General features: G+C 36.9%; 1 long non-coding RNA gene across 1 annotated transcript in view; it reads right to left on the bottom strand.

Annotated features, from left to right (window-relative positions):
- Positions 1 to 1791: 1791 nt before the first annotated feature.
- LOC106734700 (uncharacterized) overlaps positions 1792 to 18067 on the bottom strand; it is a 96819-nt gene continuing 80543 nt past the window's right edge. The window contains exon 4 of the long non-coding RNA XR_001370239.1: positions 1792 to 1903. This is a non-coding gene — a long non-coding RNA (uncharacterized LOC106734700). The remainder of the gene's footprint in view (positions 1904 to 18067) is intronic.

Genomic DNA, 18067 nt, shown 5'->3' with positions numbered 1-18067 from the left:
AAGCTTAGTCAGACTACATAGCTATGTCCTTAAACCACTCTGTTTTACTATATAATGAGGTAAGAGTTTCACAAAAAATGAGAGTCATGAGAGGGAAATCAAAATGTCATTTTTTGGGGAGTAATCAATATTGCTCAAAAGTGACTAATGGTGAATTAGTCTGGGTGATAAGAAACACAGAAAGACAGAATAACTAGTTTAAACTCTTTGAAGGTCTATTATACAGTTAAAATTATTTTTAAAAAATTCTATACAGCATCAAGTGTTAGACATTAGGACTAAGAATGGAAGTTTTCAGGTGAACAGTTCAATCTCAATATAAAACACAGCAGTAGTTGTATCTACCCAAAATAGATTACAGGCTGCTTTTGGCAGCAATAAAGGCTTCTATTGGAGGAACGATGATTGATGATTGCTTGCAAAGATGGTGAAAAACAGATTTGCACACTGGGCACATGTGAAGTATGCCTCAAATCCCAACAGGATAGAGAAATGAAGGAGAAGGGGTTGCAGCATAATCATGCCCCAATTATAGGGTAGGGAAATTTCTTTCTTCTCCTTTCCTCTGTTTCTCTCTTTCAGCGGGGGAGTGAAGGGGGGGCAGAGAATGTACCCTTTAGCCATTAAAAATCAAAAACAAAAACAGGTTTATAGATGAGTAGCTGAATCAAATTACTTTAATGTTCCTTTAAAACTAAATATTTTGGGGGCTAGCAAGTGGCATGGTGGTTAAGGCTCTGGATTCTCACATGGCAGTTCAAGTTCCAGACCTGGCAGCTTACTTTCTGTCTGTCTGTCTGTCTCTCTCTCTAGTCCACATGCCCTGTCACAAAATTAGAACATGATAGTAGTGATAAATAAAATCAAATAAATAAGTCTAAAAAAAAACCCTAAATATCTCATGATAGCATTATTGATTGGAAGATAAAAGGAGGAAAGAGAAGAATGGGAGAAGCAGCATTTATTTACCACCTAGTTACAAGCCCATTCATCATGAACTGCCTCATGAAACACCATGTAGTTACTATAGCCTGTGAGTTCAATATCATCATCCTCATCTTAAAGCATCAAAAAACTGAAATAATACCTCGATGTAACAGACGTAAAAACTGAGGCTTAGAGTATATAAATAATAGGCTCAGGACTACACAGTCAGAATCAACCCTCTGATCTTTTTATTATTTTCCTGTTTTGCTACTGGGTGTATGCACTTATTAGAGAGAGAGAGAGATATTACCACCCCTCAAGGGGGTGTCCATGCTGCAGTTCCTTCTCCTTTGTTCTCCTTTTGGGATTTTGGACACATATGTCCTGACGTGATTTTCAAGGTGCTGGGTCAGGGACTCTAACTGTACAGTAGGCCATGTGAAATCCAGTGTCTTGACCTCCATGCCACCTGCTGGTCCACCTTGGATCTTTTTTCTGTCTAGCTATAGATCCTAAGGAGAGGAAACACTGTGGATGTAGAACACCTGGCAAAGAAGTAAATAGGACTCAGAATGTGGACCCATCCTGGGGTAGGAAGAAACCATTTACATATTGTGCCTTTGGAAAGGCTTGGCAGTTAGTGGAAATGAAGGGACAGGAGGGATGGATGAAGATATCAACAAAGCATAAACACATGCTAGGACAGCCTCAAATTTATTTTCAGCACTTAATACTATTGCTTCAAAAATATTATTTTAGGATGAAGTTAGAGGGTGGTGCAGCAGTAAAATGCAATGTTCTGTGAGGTAATCCCATGTGGTAGGTTCTTGGTTCAAGTCCATAGAATTCCTGAGTATGCCAGGCATCTGTGTGCCCATGATCCAGGAGTGGCTACAGGCTGGAGATGCAAATGTGTATAGGGAAATTGCAGTCAAGACCCTGTTCAAGATGCTGTCTCTCTTTTTCTTGCTGCTCACTAGAAATAAATAAATAAACAAATTATTTTAAGATGAACTAAGAGTAATTAGGTGTCTTAAAACATATCAGTGTTGAAGTAGGAGGATCACCAGGGAAAAATGTATGTATTTCCAATCTACTATATATATGAGTCACTAGTAAGAAGCAATATGATAAGCAGTGTCCACATAATTTGGTTTTGACTGATTTCCTATGGGCAGTTTGAAGTCTTAATGGTGTTTCTATGCATTCCTCCCTTCAGTGAATGCACTCTAGGTTCTAAAGATCATCATTAGAAAAATAGACAAATTCCTGGTTGTCATGGAGCTTACATTTGAGGGTGTAGGAGAATAATTAATATATAAATAAATTTTGACACCTACTGAGAAAAGTGCTATGAGACATCAAAATAGAGCATGATGAGACAAACAGATGGTGTAATAGTTATGTTATTGGACTCCCATGTAGTTGACTGTGGTTCAAGTCCCAGACCTAGGAGCTTAAGAAAAACTTTTGCTGTGTGTGTGTGTGTGTGTGTGTGTGTGTGTGTGTGTGTGTCTGTGTGTGTGCATACCCAAAATCCCAAGAGGAGAATGGATTGTGTCATGGCCATCCTCCCTGGGAGGGTGAGGGAATGTGATTCATTGTTTTCTGTTTCTAAAAAGTATGTGCATCCTATAGCAAAAATCTCTCTCAAAAAAAAAAAATAGAGCATGGCAATTGGGTCGAGAGGCTGGATGGAGAGTTGCAATTTTAAACTGAATAGCTGAGAAGGAAGGCATTTGAGCAAGGTCTTTAAAAGTCAGTAGAGGCAGAGTGTTCTAGAGAGGGGGAATAGCCAAGGCAATGACCACAGGAAAGAAATGTGGACACATGTTCTAAGAACAGGAGAGTGTGGACGTGAGATAAAAGAGATGAGGTGACAGAGGAACCATGTAGGATCTTGTGAATCACTGTAAAGCCATTAATTTCTACTCTGCATACAATGTTAAGCTACAAGAAAGCTTTGAATATAGAGAAATGTGACTTTACATTTTAAAATCATAACATAGACCTTCAATATCCCAATGTATTAATGAGAAATAGCTATATAAAGAGATACGGAAGAGGACTACTAGTGCATACTATGTTGAAGAAATGTACTAAAATTTTCTTCAGATAGCTGATTTTTTACCTGCCCGCCCCCAAAAAAATCTCTCCATTAATATCATCTCTTTCCTCTTCCTGGGATGGCTACAAAAAATCTTTTCTGTTCCCAGCTCTTTTCTCAGCTCATAACCTCACTTGGTCAAACAAATACATTTTATTTAACTCTAGAGAAACTTCTATCTTTCCTCAAGCATTCCTCTTGAAATTCTCTACTCCCCATTTAACCCAACTTACAAACATGTTCACCAAAGAAAACTGCTTCCTTAGGGTTGATTTTGCAGCTAAGAAAATAAAATTTCCTCAAAATTGTTACTTCTATTATGTCTCTTTTTTAAACCAAATAAACAGAATTTGAATTTGGTTTTAGAACAAGAATTAGGGTTAATTTCTTAGCATACATACTATAATATATTGGCACCCATGCCTTTATTTTAAAAAACAATGTTGTTGTAGACCATGGTGAAATGTCAGTAGAGCTCTGAACATAGGGTGGAAAAAGGGATATTTCACCTCTACTGCCAAACAGGAAACCATAATATTATTTAATTATCCACAAACATCCTGCTAACAAGGAGTCAGGCAGAAGGCTTCTATTTTGGTGCAACTGGATAAAGAGTCATCCAGTTTTCCAAACCTGTTTTTTATTAGTTGAAGTAAAGGCCTAAGAAGATAAGAGAGAGAGAGCAGGGAGATGGCTGGCTGAGCCAGTAGACCAGAGTGAGGAAAGACAAAGTGATGAAAGAATGAATGAAGTGATGAAAGAATGGATGAAGGTATAAAAGTCAAGGTTACCTACTTTGCCCAAGCCTCAGTTAGTCATTTGACCAGAGCCCAAAGCTGTGAAATCAACGGCCTCCATGGCACCCAGTTCCCATGTCCTCTGACTCTGCAAAGGCAGAGCCATTAGCAAAAATAACAACTTAACCATTATTCTATCTATAATAGAATGCCTTCTTCAGGTCAAATTCAGTGACCACAAACATCTACATTACAGGAGATTTCCCAGCTTAATTCAAGGTGGGCAGTTGGTAGCCACGAGAAAACTCCCCTATGCTTATTTACTCAAAAAATGTAACCAGTGCCTTCGGAGCCCTGCTACTCAACACGTGGTGTACCCAAATCAGCAACATCACCATCACCCGAGCAGCTGGAAAGGCTCCATGGCCTGGTATTTAAGGTAGGCAGATCTTACATCGCCCATAGCATGGCTTGAGTCCTGCACCAGGCAGCTTGAGAAACATCCAGGTGTGTATGCATGCATGACCAAAATACCAAAAGGAGGGAGAAATGGATTGCAGCATGACCATTCACCATGGAGGGTGCTTACTCAGTTTTCCTCTCTTTCTCTCTCTCTCTGTCTCTCTACCAAGTTCATGTACCTGTCTATCTCCAGCGAGTTTATGTGCCCTCTGGCAAAACTAAAAAATATAAAAAATTCAAAAGGAAAGAAAAAAGAAATATAGAATCTTGGACTGTACTCCAGGCCTACTGAACCAGAATCTGATTTTAATAACATCTCTCAGATGATTTATATAAATGTTAAAATTATAGAAGTAGTGACTTAAAGCAAATTATCATCAAACTTTGCACATTAGAATCACCTAGGGGTTTTTAAATACTCCTAATGCAGGCAGTACTTTGTATTTTGTACCTCAATTACCAGGTTTTTTAAAACCCCAAGAGATTTCAATATATAACCAAATTTGAGGTTTAGCAGCTTAAAGATATTATCTTTCATGTATCCAAATGAAAACTTGCCCCCAATTTGCATTTCTGATTATCAATTAGATTTTCATGATAACTTTAATAATAACAAAATCTGTATATGCTATCATATAATTTATATTTAACTCTCCGAAATCCTCATGATGTTCATTTTAATTTGCAATAGATCTGAAACTGACAACTGGTCAGTAAAATCCAGAATATCCACTGAGTCTATCCAGAAATGTGATTATTCTTTTCTTTTAAGTAATGTTTATAGCTCCAGATTGTTTTCTAGATTGATTTCCTCTCTTTTGTTGCTCATATCATTGCTCAATAAGAAAGATAAAGAACCTTAACTATGCTCAACATTTCCAGGCAATGATTATTACAAATGTTTTCCAAGTTAGCTTCAGGAGCTGAAAAGATTTCTTGATGGCAGGTGATACTTTTGTTGAATCAACAAGATTGACTGGTCTCATGGCTGCTGTTTAGGGAGTCAATCATTTTTCACTACACAATGGATAACAGTGAAAGAAAGTTTTCTTTTATTCATTGGAAGGCTAGTCTGTGATATTAGGAACAAAGAAAATCAACTCTCTGTGGAACCACAGTCAATCTTCTAAAACGTAACATATCCATTAGGAGAAAAAAAAGTATGTCAGAGAAGAAACAAATTGGCTAAATTGGTTGAAACATCTCTCTAAAATTAAGTTTACATATTAAAGAGAAGATTAAAAAAGCCATTTTCTAAGACACAAATATCTTCTGATTTTCAGCTATTCCCTATTACTACTTTTTCCCCTTACTACATTTTTATCACTTTTGGTTATCAACAGCAGAAAATGAAATCAAAGTGACTTAAACAAATACATAAAATAATTATTTTATTGGTGCATATAATTAAACTATCCAGAGGTATTTGGCTTCAGGTGCTACTGGATCCAGATGCTCAAATTATGCCAGAGTTGTTCTTCCTCTATCTTCAGGCTCTGTTTTTGTTTGTTTGTTTGTTTTCTCTTTGCACAAAAAAATATGTCATGACCTTCTCGACAATCTAATATATCTAATTGTCTTATCTATTTCAATATTCCATTACTGCATCAGGTTCTACAGCCAAGGAAATGCTTCTTTTCAAGATCTGTGTTCTGTGCTCATCCTGGGGAACTGCAGATAGGGGTAGGAGCTTGTCAACCCAGCTTGAACTCCATGAGTTGAGAAAAGATACCAGTAATGGTTCCCAAAGCATAATCAAAGGATTGAAGTCAGCAAAGACTTCAACACATAAGTACATTTTGTGTCAAGTCCATTTTAAGAAAAAGATAGTATATGATGTTCCTCACCATGAATCTCTAAATACCACAGTCCATGGAGAAGACCAAGGTGCAAAGGAAGGTGGGAGAATGTGAATACTGTGGTAAGTCTCATTCCCTGTGTGTCTTTTTCTTTATTTTGTTAGACACGTTGCTGCATTTAAGAAATCTATGTCTTACGAGTGTGGCCCAATGCTACCTAAAATCTGACATATATTTTGTCCTTTATTCATCTGTTGTTGACAGGAGGATGCTTAAACTCAGTGTTTTTAAGGAATGTGAACAAAGAAAATCAGCTATAGTGCAACATATCTAGAAAAAGGCAGAGCAGGGTTTCAAGGTGGGACCTACAACTCAACAGATCTTCTCTTTCTCTTTATTGCCAGAGTGTGTGAACATTTAACAGAAAGAGAGAGAGAGAGAGAGAGAGAGAGAGAGAGAGAGAGGAAAATTTCCCAATAGAGCATGGTCATGTCACAATTTTTTCTCCATTTCTCCATCTTGTCATTATTTAGGGCACAAATGTACATGTCCTCAATGTGCTTTTTAAGCCACTGGGGCTGGGACTGAAACCATGGTTGGTCATGTGGGGTTTGGCTCTTAACCATTGTGCTACGGGACCCACCAAACAACTCAGATCTTTACCATACTAGCTTTTAGAAATTCAAGATGGATCCCAAGATAGTAGTCACATGACTAAGACTGAAATCTTTTTTTTTTTTTTTTTTTTTACGTGTGTTGCTATAAGGCAAGTGCGCTCACCAGTGAGATGAGAGAGGAGAGAGAAAGAAAGAAATCATCTTACAGGGAGGATAGCCATGCTACAATCCCTTCTCCTCCATTCTCCTCTTGGGATCATGAGCATGCACACAAAGCCTTCAGCATGACTGCCAAGCAGCCAGGTCTGGGACTCACATGTGTTGTTGGCCATGTGGGATCCAGGGCCTTAACCAACACACCTCCTGCTGGTTCTAGACTGAAATATTATCCATTTCTCAGTCTTAAGTTGTGTTTTCTTTTCTTTTCTTTTTTCTTTCTTTCTTTCTTTCTTTGTTTTTTTTTTTTTTTTTTTTTTAGGTTTTTGAAATAGGGTACATGCATTTGCTGGAGAGACAGCAAGAGAGAGAGAGAGAGGAGAAATAAGAAATCATCTCTCATTGGTGGATGATGACATGCAATCCCTTTTCTTCCATGCTTCTCTCAGGATTTTGGGCATTCATGCACACATGTGTTCCTGGCAGGATTCTCAAGCCACCGGGCCTGGGACTAGAACCACTGTTGGTGATGTGTGAATCCAGTGCCTTAACCACCATGCCACCAGCTGGCCCTACATTGCATTCAAGTCAGGAAAATGGGAGAAGGTTTGTAAAATGGAGCTACAAAACTAGGACTAAAGAAATAAATAGTTGAAACACTCAAAACTTTTCAAAGTTTCTTCCATGAGAGAGAGAAACAGAGATGAGGACCCTCAAAAGAGTGTTCATATCACAATCCACCCAAGTTTCAGGTAGCACAAATTGTGAGCACACGCATGCACACCTGGTATGCACAGGGAGCTCTCCAGACACAAACCCAAGAGAAAGTTTCCACATCGGTCCAGTTGTGTGACCACTGTTCACCAGCCTGGCCCAAAACATTCAAATACTTTTATGTAGGAACTATTTCTTTAAATTGTTTATGGATATACAGAATAACAAACTAGGTAAATGTCTAAATAAATTATCTTTCTTCTGCTCATCCTACACCAAACATTAGAATACTAGTCCTCATTCAGACTTGTCAACTTGTCAACGTAGGATTAACTGTGTAGTATCATTTTACTAGGTGGTTGGGATGTATTTTTCTATGCAAAAATGCATCATGACTTTCCCAATAACCCAATAAAACATGAACCATAGTTGTTTTAAGGTGGAGTTTCATATCCTCAGCCTTACTAATATTTTGAGCCAGTTAATTCATTGTTTTAAGGGGCTGGTTTGGGCATCGTAGGATATTTAGTTTTTACCCACTAGATGCCATAGTAGCCCCCCATTTTTGTGATAACCAAAAGTGTCTCAGACATTATTGAATATACGCTAGGGTGCAAGTTTGCCCATGGTTGAGAATCACTGCTTTAAAAACTGAAATGAAAATAATGAAAAACAGAATACTCTATTAAGATGGGAAAGTGCTAATCCAGAGTATAAATCACCTTCTCTTCCTGTCTCTTAAATTCTGGCATTGTTACACACATCTATTTTATTTTAAAGTTCTGAGAATAAAAGCTCAAACTGCAAAATAGGACAACTCCCCTTTGCAATATTAACTTTCAAAGGTAAAGAAGTAAGAGAATTATGGCTAAAAAGGATGCCAGATGGACGTGCCTGTTTAAATGAAGAATCCTCTTTCCCACTTGCCTTCTGATTTCTACTGGTCACTATAGCAACGAAAACAGGAGAGATTCAGAACCAGGACACATGCACTCCAGCATGACAAGTTAAATTTAAATCTAGATATTCAACATAAAATAGTATTCTACATGTAATGAGTGAATATACACCGCCAGGAGACCTACACACTTTTCTATGCCAATTGCAAGAGTGACACTCAGTTCAAGAAAACCCGTGGGATTCTTTAGGAGTGGGGGAAACACGAACATTTTCATTAAGGCATCACTTTGTCAAATCTCTCATGGGAGCTTTGGATCTCTTAAATCATAGGCAGGCTTAACATAGTATGCTTTCTTAGCACTTGGAGAGGTTTTTGCCCATAGAGAAAATGAGTGTATACAATGATAGCAAGCGAACAGAATTTTGAATGCTTAAATATAGTTTGGATTACTCATATGTTCCAATCTAAAGAGCAGCATAATATCACTAGAGGAAAAAAATGTATTTTCTATTGGAATTTTTTTTTTACTACTAAAATTTTAAAAGTAATGGTTAAAATTATGTATTGAACCAGAGACATATTTCAAAATTGAAATCACAACATTCAAAAACAGAAAACAATCTCCTAGTGAGATTAAAAGTCATTATTTGGGATATACTACTTCCTTGTTTTTAATCATTGCAGTTTATTAAAGAAAATAATGTTTAACATTTTCTTTTCTTAAAATAACTATACCTCCATTTAAAGAACTTGGGAATTGAATTTCTTTCATAAACTTGAAGTTCTAAAGGTGACTTTGATATATCTAACTATTGGTTAGTCTTGGTGTAAAACCAAATTTAAGATATTTTAGGCAAGTGACTATAATTTTTAAAATTCTAGGAAAAAAAGACAAAATGTATAACTCATCCATTTCTTCTAAGAAGGAAATTTTGTCCAATTTAATCACTTACAATGTATCCAAAGACCATTTTTACTTGAGCTTTTCCCAGCAAACCCTGTATTTCATAACTGTGCCTGCCCTGCTGCATGATCATCATTCGAACATTCTGGGAATATATTGGAATCATAGTTCTGTTTCTTCTTCTCCAGGTTAGCTATTCTAATTCTAAAAGTGTCTTAGAATTGGTTTCAAGTTTTAATTTCCCTTCTGATTTCAATTTTGGGTATCCTTTTGGTTCAGTATAACTTTGTAAATAAGAATATACATGAAATGAATATAACATTTAATGAAATGCAAAGCAAATAATCCTTTCAAGTTCCTATTCATGTAATCTTGGTATTATGCTATTTAAGTGTGTGTGTGTGTGTGTGTGTGTGTGTCTATATATATATATATATGTATATATATATACACACATATATATGTATATGTATATATAGACACACACACATACACACACAGACACACACACACACACACACACACACACACCCCAATGGCCATATCGATTTATTATTTTTCCTTTCCTTTTTTAAATTTACATTTACTCACATATACATGTACAGTGTACAGCATTTCTTTTCTAGCACAAATACCTTGTATATCAGTCATGACAAAGATATTACTATATACATTATTACCAGCAAAAAGCTTCTCATTTTTTTGTCAAAATAACATACTTTTACTTTTTTCTTCCCCTTTCCCCTCCCTCCCTTCCATACAAAACTTTTTTCACATTTTATTGATTCATAAAAGCTCTTAATTGAACTAAAAATATGAACAAAGCTAAAATCTAGTGACAAGTGTAATTTTCTTCCAAAATATTTTTATCTTTCTATATTCCCTCTTTTACTAAAGTGAGGTATAAACTAAAATATTTGCAAAAAAAAATAAGTTTAGTCCCAATTTGGTCTGTTATTTGCACAAAGTTCCATAAGAGTTCAATTTCTGATGCAAGGAAACATACTATTGTATTATTGAACTTATGTAAATAACTATTCTGCCACAAAATAAAAATGCTCACAAATATTTTCCAATTGCAGAGGGATCAGGAAGGGAGAAAAGTTTGTTTCAATTTTAAAAAATTAATAAATTTCTGAACCTATAAACAACTCAAAAGAAAACAAAAATCCTTAAACCTGGAAGACAAAGCCTAAAAGAAAATCAGTAATGTTTTAGCCAAAAGTCATAGAATTCTATCTCACCAGTTTAGTCTCATGGAATTAATCTCTCTTTTATTGAATTTGCAGCATTACTGTGGTCCAATTTTTCTGTTTAAATCCTAGAAGTTAACATTCAGCATTATTATTGGTATTTCCGGACTTGTTCCTAACATTAAGCTGGCCATTATCTTGGTCTTTTTTTCTTCCTTTTTTCTGTCTGTCTTTAGTTTTCCTGGTATATGACTCCTTTCAGAACTTCTTGAAGAGCTGGTCTGGTGTTGGTAAATTCTTTCAGGTTTTGTTTATCTGAGAATGTTTCAGGCTTTTCTTCTCATATGAAGAATAATCTTTCTAGATATAATATTCTAGGTTGAAATTGTTTTTCATTTAACACTTTGAATATAATTTCCTATTCCTTCTTTGCTTGGATTGTTCCCAGCAGAGGTCCGATGATAGCCTGATGGGATAGTCTTTTGAAAGTTACTTGACGTTTCTCTCTTGACAATTTTTTTTTTTTTTTTGGAGAGGTTTTCACTATAGGGCGCGTGCGCTCACCAGACAGACAGAGAGAGACATAGAGACAGAAAGCGAGAAATCACCACGGTGCAATCCCTTCTCCTCCATTCTCCCCTCGGGATCTTGGGCACGCACACACATGCACCTGGCGTGAGTTTTAAGCCACCAGGTCTGGGACGCGAACTGCGGTTGACTACGTGGGAGTCCAGAGACATAGCCATTATGCTAACTGCTGGTTCCTCTCTCTCTTGACAATTTTAGTATCCTGTCTCTGTGTTTTTGGTCACTCTGGCTATGATGTGTCTTGGAGAAGATCTTCTTGGGTTGATTCTATTTGGAGTCCTTTGTATTTATTGGGTATTAATATTTGAATGTCTTTCTAGGTTTGGAAAGTTTTCTTCCAGGATTTCATGGAATAGATTATCAATGCCCTTATTAATTTCTTCACCATCTGGGATACTGATTATCCAGATGTTTGGGCATCTAATAGTATCTAGTATTATTCATATATTATTCTCATTTGGGGGGTTATTTTCAGTCTTTTTGGTAAATTTTTATAGGTCAGAGGTTCTATCTTCTACATCTGAGATTCGATCTTCTGCATGATCTAATCTGCTTTTAATACTTTCAAGGGAGGTTTTGATTTCCTTTATTACAGCCTTCCGTTGATTCTTTTTTATAGTATGCATTTCCTCTTTCAGATTATGTAAGAACTTCCTCAACTCCTAGAACTCACTGTCTCTTTTCTCCTGCATCATTTGGAGTTCATTGTCTCTCTTCTCTTGCATCTGTGTTAGTTTTGTCACTATGAATGTTGTAAATTCTTTATCTGACATTTCCACAAGTTCCATTGTATCATCTGTGGATGATGAAGGGCTGTTACTTTCCCTTTGGGGGGAGATATTTTCTTAGTTTCTCATATTTCTTGTGCCTCTGGTGGTTTCTGGTCACCTGATGGATTATACTTTTCTTCCTACTTTCTTGGAGTTAATTCTGAGCTTTAGATGTGTATGGGAGGAGATGAGCTGCAATATCTCTTCAGTTCTATTTCCCTGAGCCTCACCAAGCAACCTGCACTTTGTTGATGCTCACCAAGCAACCTCTGCTTTGTCGATGGAGCCGGATTTTTAAAAATTTAATTATATTTATTCATTCATTTATTTTAATTTGACCAGAGAGACACACGGGGTGGCGGGGGGGAGAGGGAGAGGTAGACAGAGGGAGAGAAAGTGAGAAAGCAAGCCACCAGGTCTAGAACTTGACCTGTGGTCAGCTAGATATTTCAAAGGCCTCCCAGTTTCTAAGGAACAGTGGCACCTGGGCTTAGCTGTGGGGCTTCAATGGAGAATTCAGATGTGTATGGAAGGAGATGAGCCACGCTTTCTCTGCAGCTCTGTATTTCTCCCTCAGCTCACTTTTCAGTCTCCTCTGATTTTTAGTAATTTGGTGATATATTCACATTTAAAAATTCTTTTCCTTGCTTGCTTCCATCCTTCCTTCCTTTCTTTATCTCTCTCTTTTGAGAGACAGGCACCCCCTACAGGCTCTTGTCACATCAAGAATCTTGCCCTAGCCTTCTAGCCAGACATTTGGATACACTCAGAGTGTTCAAGTCCACCAGGATCTAAACCCAGACCTCACATGTGGCTCCAATCTCTCGTAGCAGTGCCCTACTATGTGTTCCATCATGGCTGCCCCTGGTCACTTCTTTAATGAACTTAGATCCTTGGTAATCCTAATCTACAGTTTTTCCTTAAATTTTATCATCTGTTCTGAGATAATCAGTAAATTAGTTTCATTTTGTCTGTAGTGAACAGGACGAGACACTTTATAATCCAATACCAAGAGTGATGAGGCAACTGGCTAGAGTTCAGGTTCTGAGGCATTAGTGTAATGATGAGTAATTACACCAAACAATAGATAAAGCTCTTTCATCCAAGAATAACACAAACATATGAAATTCACCATGGGAAAACAATCTGATATGGTTTTGAAAAGCTCTTTCCAAAAATGTCTGTTTGTTCATTCTTTCTTTCTCTCTCTCTGTTTCTCTCTTTCTTTCTTAATAAGATTTTTGCCATAGGATGCATATATTGTTGGAGATAGAGAGAGAAAGTGAAAATCCTCCCCCGGCCCCATCCCTGGGGCCGAGGATGGCTATGCCACAATCCCTTCGCCTCCATTCTCTTCTCAGAATTTTGGGCAAGCATACCCATGTGCCTGGTGTGTTTTTCAGGTTTCTGGGTCTGAGACTCAAACTGTTAACTTGGCAATCTGGAATCCAGCACCTTAACCACCTTGCCACCTAATGGTCCCATTCTCAGGAATTTTCTATGATGGATTTTAAAGATAAATCTATAGGAATTAAAATAATTTCTTCCTTTATTTTAAAAATGAGAATATTGAGAAAAATGAAGGACAACTTGAATTTGCCAGTATCTCTCCTTTTATAAAAAAATTCAAGCATGCATATAGTAAAACTTATAAATCTTAATTTATAGAGAAAATGATGTTATTCTGTCAAAATGTAGGCTGTGCATAGGCATTGTTAAACTTTATTAATGTGTTAACTTTAGGTTACCTTTGGAAACTCTGCAATAAATATTAAAGCTAACAATAGGATTCGATGTTTGTTTCTCAAGGATTTAGCAGGGGTTCAACAGTTTAAAAATGAAAAAAATAACATTCTCATCTCCCCTAAAAAAAAAAATTTCCACCAAATAAAGTCAAAACCAAGTTATTTGGGGGAAAATGAAGTTAGTTCTTTCAATACATGCAGACACATATTTTATGAAGAAAACTGTATTTCAGATGAAAGAACCTGTTTATGAAATTCCTGAGGAAAAATTGTTCTATCATCTGCAGGAAAGATACATTTTTTAACCAGATATTAGCTGATTCATTATGCCTGATAACATGAAGAACCATTCTGATACTGAGGAATGATGTTAGGCATAATGCCTAGACTGAGACCATTAGATGAAATGATATTTGGTGTGTTTATTATACATGAGTAAACAGCTTTCTCACTATGACCAATGGAAATCATCAAATTTTGTAAAATATTAACAGAGTTTTATTCTTAGCTAATATGAATGACTGTCAAAACACAAACTCAAAGAAATTTAAGAGAGAGAGAGAGAGAGAGGGAGATGGAGAGAGAGAGAGTTAGAGAGCTGGGAATACAAGAAAAACTGTAAATCAACATGTCGAGATTTTATTGACTCGGCCTAAAAAGGGGGGACACATATAGAAGGGTGGATGGACTTAGAGTTTATAAGTGGGTTTAGGAATTTTTAGGTTAGTGATTGGTTAAATATGAAAAATTTTGTTTCAGAGAAACTCAGAGTCAGCAGAAAAGAATGTCTGAGTTTAATGTAGATAAGAAGGCTTTGCCAGTCACCACCTGTTGCTGTACTAGGGTCAGGACATATGAAGTTACCTAAAATCACTAGGATAGAGAGGACTATTTTAACAAGTTTGTGTCTGTTGACATGATTCTTGCCAACCCTTTGGAGATAATTTCAAATAAGAAAAGTGGACAGAAGTTCATCATCACTATTAGGTCATTAAGTGTCATCTAATCTCCTGTTCAGGGTGAAGCAAGTAAGGCATTTGTTTGAGACAGAAAACTTAAGGGGCATTCAAATTATCAGAAATTAAGACAGATAATATTTTAATACTTTCTTTTAAAAAATCGCAATAATTACAGGAAACAACTACGGTTGGCAAAAAATTAATTTTTTAAATAAAGAGAGAAACTGAATCCAATGTGTCAGTGGTGATAGCAGGTAACCATTTGCCACATTAGAAAAAAAATCAACAAACATTCTTAAGACCCACACTTTTTGTGCTGTATGTTCTGAGAAGAGAGAAAGGGATTTTTTTATTTGGGCTTTAGATTACTGTTGCTGTGGTCAACTAAGAGACACTTCAATTTCAAGCTCATCATATGACAATATATAATTATGTACACTGCCTCACAAATATATGGCTTTGGGACACATCATTTTAGATGCAGGAGTGAAAGTCATCAGATACAATACTCTGCTTGAAATATGTCAAAAAGGGCTAGACTATAAAAGTTCCTCTTATATCATACTTAAATTATTTTTGTTCTAATGTGATTTATAATAGAATACTAGAAAGCTTTTTTCATACACATATAAGAAAACCAATAATTACTACATTTTTAAAAACTTGTAGGGTTATCATAAGGGTAGGATGATATCTGTGAAAATGATGGCAAATTATGAACCACTATGCAAATGCTAATTATTAGTCAGGTTTAAAATATAAGCTCTAAAATATTGATACCTTTTTTTTTTTTTGAGAGGTTTTTGCTATAGGGCGCGTGCACTCGCCAGACAGACAGAGAGAGACAGAGAGACAGAAAGCGAGAAATCACCCCCCAGGGGGGATGGCCACGCCGCAATCCCTTCTCCTCCATTCTCCTCTCGGGGTCTTGGGCATGCACGCACACACACCCGGCGTGAGTTTTAAACCACCAGGTCCGGGACGCAAACTGTGGTCAACTATGTAGGAGTCCAGCGACAGAGCCATTACGCTAACTGCTGGTCCCGATACCATTTTTTAAATTGTTATTTTGAGGTTCACAGGACGTACAATAATAGTACAGAGAGGTCTCATGTACTCTTTTTCCAGATTCTTCAATTTACAAAGCTATTATAAATTTTTGAAGAAGAATTTATTTTATTTTAATTAATAAATAATAAAGAGAGACAGAGAGGGAAAGTTTTGGGGAAAGTGAGAAAGGAAGCCAGCAGTTTCAGAACTCAAACTGCGGTCATGTGGAGGCCTAACTACCACATTACCTCCTAGCCCCTAACTACTACACAGTTTCAAAATCAGAAAACTGGGTCCAGCAGATGGTGTGGTGTCTATGGTACTGGACTCCTACATGTCTAACCAGAGTTAAAGTCCTGGACCTAGCAGCTTAATTTCCCACTTTTTCTCTCTCTCCAGTGAGTGCATGTGCCCTATAGCAAAATTTTAAAAATAATAATGAAAGTAAAATGAAATAATTATTAAAAAAAAGAAAAAATTTGGAGCCAGTAGATGGCATAGTGGTTACACTGCTGGACTCCCACCTGGCCAAGGTTCAAGCCCTGGACTTGGTGGCTTGAAAATCACACTGGGCATGTGTACATGTGTGCCCAAGATCCTGGGAGGAGGATGGAGGAGAAGGGATTATGGCATGGCCAGCCTCCTGGGGGGAGGGGGAGGGAGTGATTTCTCACTTTCTTTCCTGCTCACTATTTCTGTCTCTCTCTGGCTAGTGCAAACATCCTAAGGCAAAAACCTCTAATAGAATAAAGAATTTATCTTAATTTAATTAATTTATTTATTCCAAAAAGAAAGATAGAGACAGAGGCAGAGAGACAGGTCCCCCATATAGGGGCTTCATGCTATGATCCATCCCTAGTTCCAATCACCTGTGATCATGGTCACATGCCTGAGTCTCTTGTGCAAAAGGAAGTCTTGAGAAGCAAACCTAAAACCCTACCTGTGCATACAGTTGTATTTTCTCTCTGTCACCATCTGGCCCCCAAAACCAAGAAACTGACATTGGTGCACTTTGAAGATCTTACTCAGATTTCATCAGTTTTGCATGTGCACATGCATGTGGGTGTGTTTGTGTGTATAGTTCTAGTTCATTTATCACAGGTATAGATTTGAGTAACATTCTTCAATCTTTTCTTGATCTCATCCTCAGATTCCAAATTTTTATCAGTAATACCCATTCGATCTCTTGGGAAAAAATAATAATTTTTTTTGCATCTACCTTCTGTCGTTTTGATCTCCTATCTGTACTCTATTTTCAACCTGCCCCTTTTCTAAACCATCCTTTCCACTGTAATCACCATGATTCTTCAAGTGATAAAGATAGCTCCTCTTAGACACATTTGATAGTTTCATATAAGCTAGAGCATAATTCCTCTTCTGTTCACCTTCTTGAAGCTCTAGTCATCAAACTCCTGGCTACTTCTGCACCTTTGTTTCTGAGGCTTTAATAACTGTCATTTACATTAGTGTTTACAAATATTCCCTGCTATCTTCTTTAAGATACATAGCAAAAGGGACCAGTAGATGACATAATGGATAAATCACTGGACTCCCACATATGGACCGCAGTTTGAGTCCAACACCTGACAGATTAAAATTCATGCTGGGCATGTGTGTGTGGATGTCCAGAATCCCAAGAGGAGAATGGAGGAGAAGGGATTGCACCATGGCCATCCCCCATGGATGGGGGGGGGCAGTTTCTCACTTTCTTTCTGTCTTTGTCTCTCCATTGAGCCCATATACCCTATAGCAAAATAATTCTTAAAAAAAAAGATACATGGTAAAATTTCACTTTTTCATCTTCTTGAATTAAGGTGTGCCTATAATACTTGTCTTACTAAGGAAATATGAACAGAAGTTACACCTATGATTCTGTGGGCAATGCCTTTGAGAGTGAACAATGGCATTACCATGAGCCCATTTTTTAATGCAGTAACTAGTGATGTTCCAGATGGTGGATATACTGTCAGGTTCAGGAAGGTTGATCCCTGCAGAACCGAGACCGACCTTCATCAGCGTCAAGAGAACTTCACTATTTTCAAGTCACCAATATTTTCTGGTTATTTGCACAGCATAATCTTGTACATCCTAACACAACTCTGTCATTCTCTTTACAAAGAAATTCCTTACCTTTAAGTATCTGCTTGTTAAATGCCTATTTAAACTTCAAAAACTTGTTCAAATGTGACCACACTTCTCTGGTGTGTCTTTATATTGTATAGCAACTCTTTTTTTCTCATATCTGTATCTCATAAAAACATTTATGAGTATGTACATGTATTGAAATATACTAGCACATGCATCACACTATATTATGAACATTTGTTTCTTTGACTATGTCCATTGGTAACTTGTAGCTACTCAAGGACAAATCTACACTGCAGCAGAGAGGGCTAATTTTATTCCCTATTCCTTATCATGATTAAATAGTCTTTCCC

The sequence above is a fragment of the Tupaia chinensis genome, unplaced genomic scaffold (genome assembly GCF_000334495.1).
Source record: "Tupaia chinensis unplaced genomic scaffold, TupChi_1.0 Scaffold000185_1, whole genome shotgun sequence".
In the NCBI taxonomy this organism is placed as follows: Eukaryota; Metazoa; Chordata; class Mammalia; order Scandentia; family Tupaiidae; genus Tupaia; species Tupaia belangeri.
The sequence above is the reverse complement of the archived record's forward strand: the minus strand, read 5'-3'. Positions and strand labels throughout refer to the sequence as shown.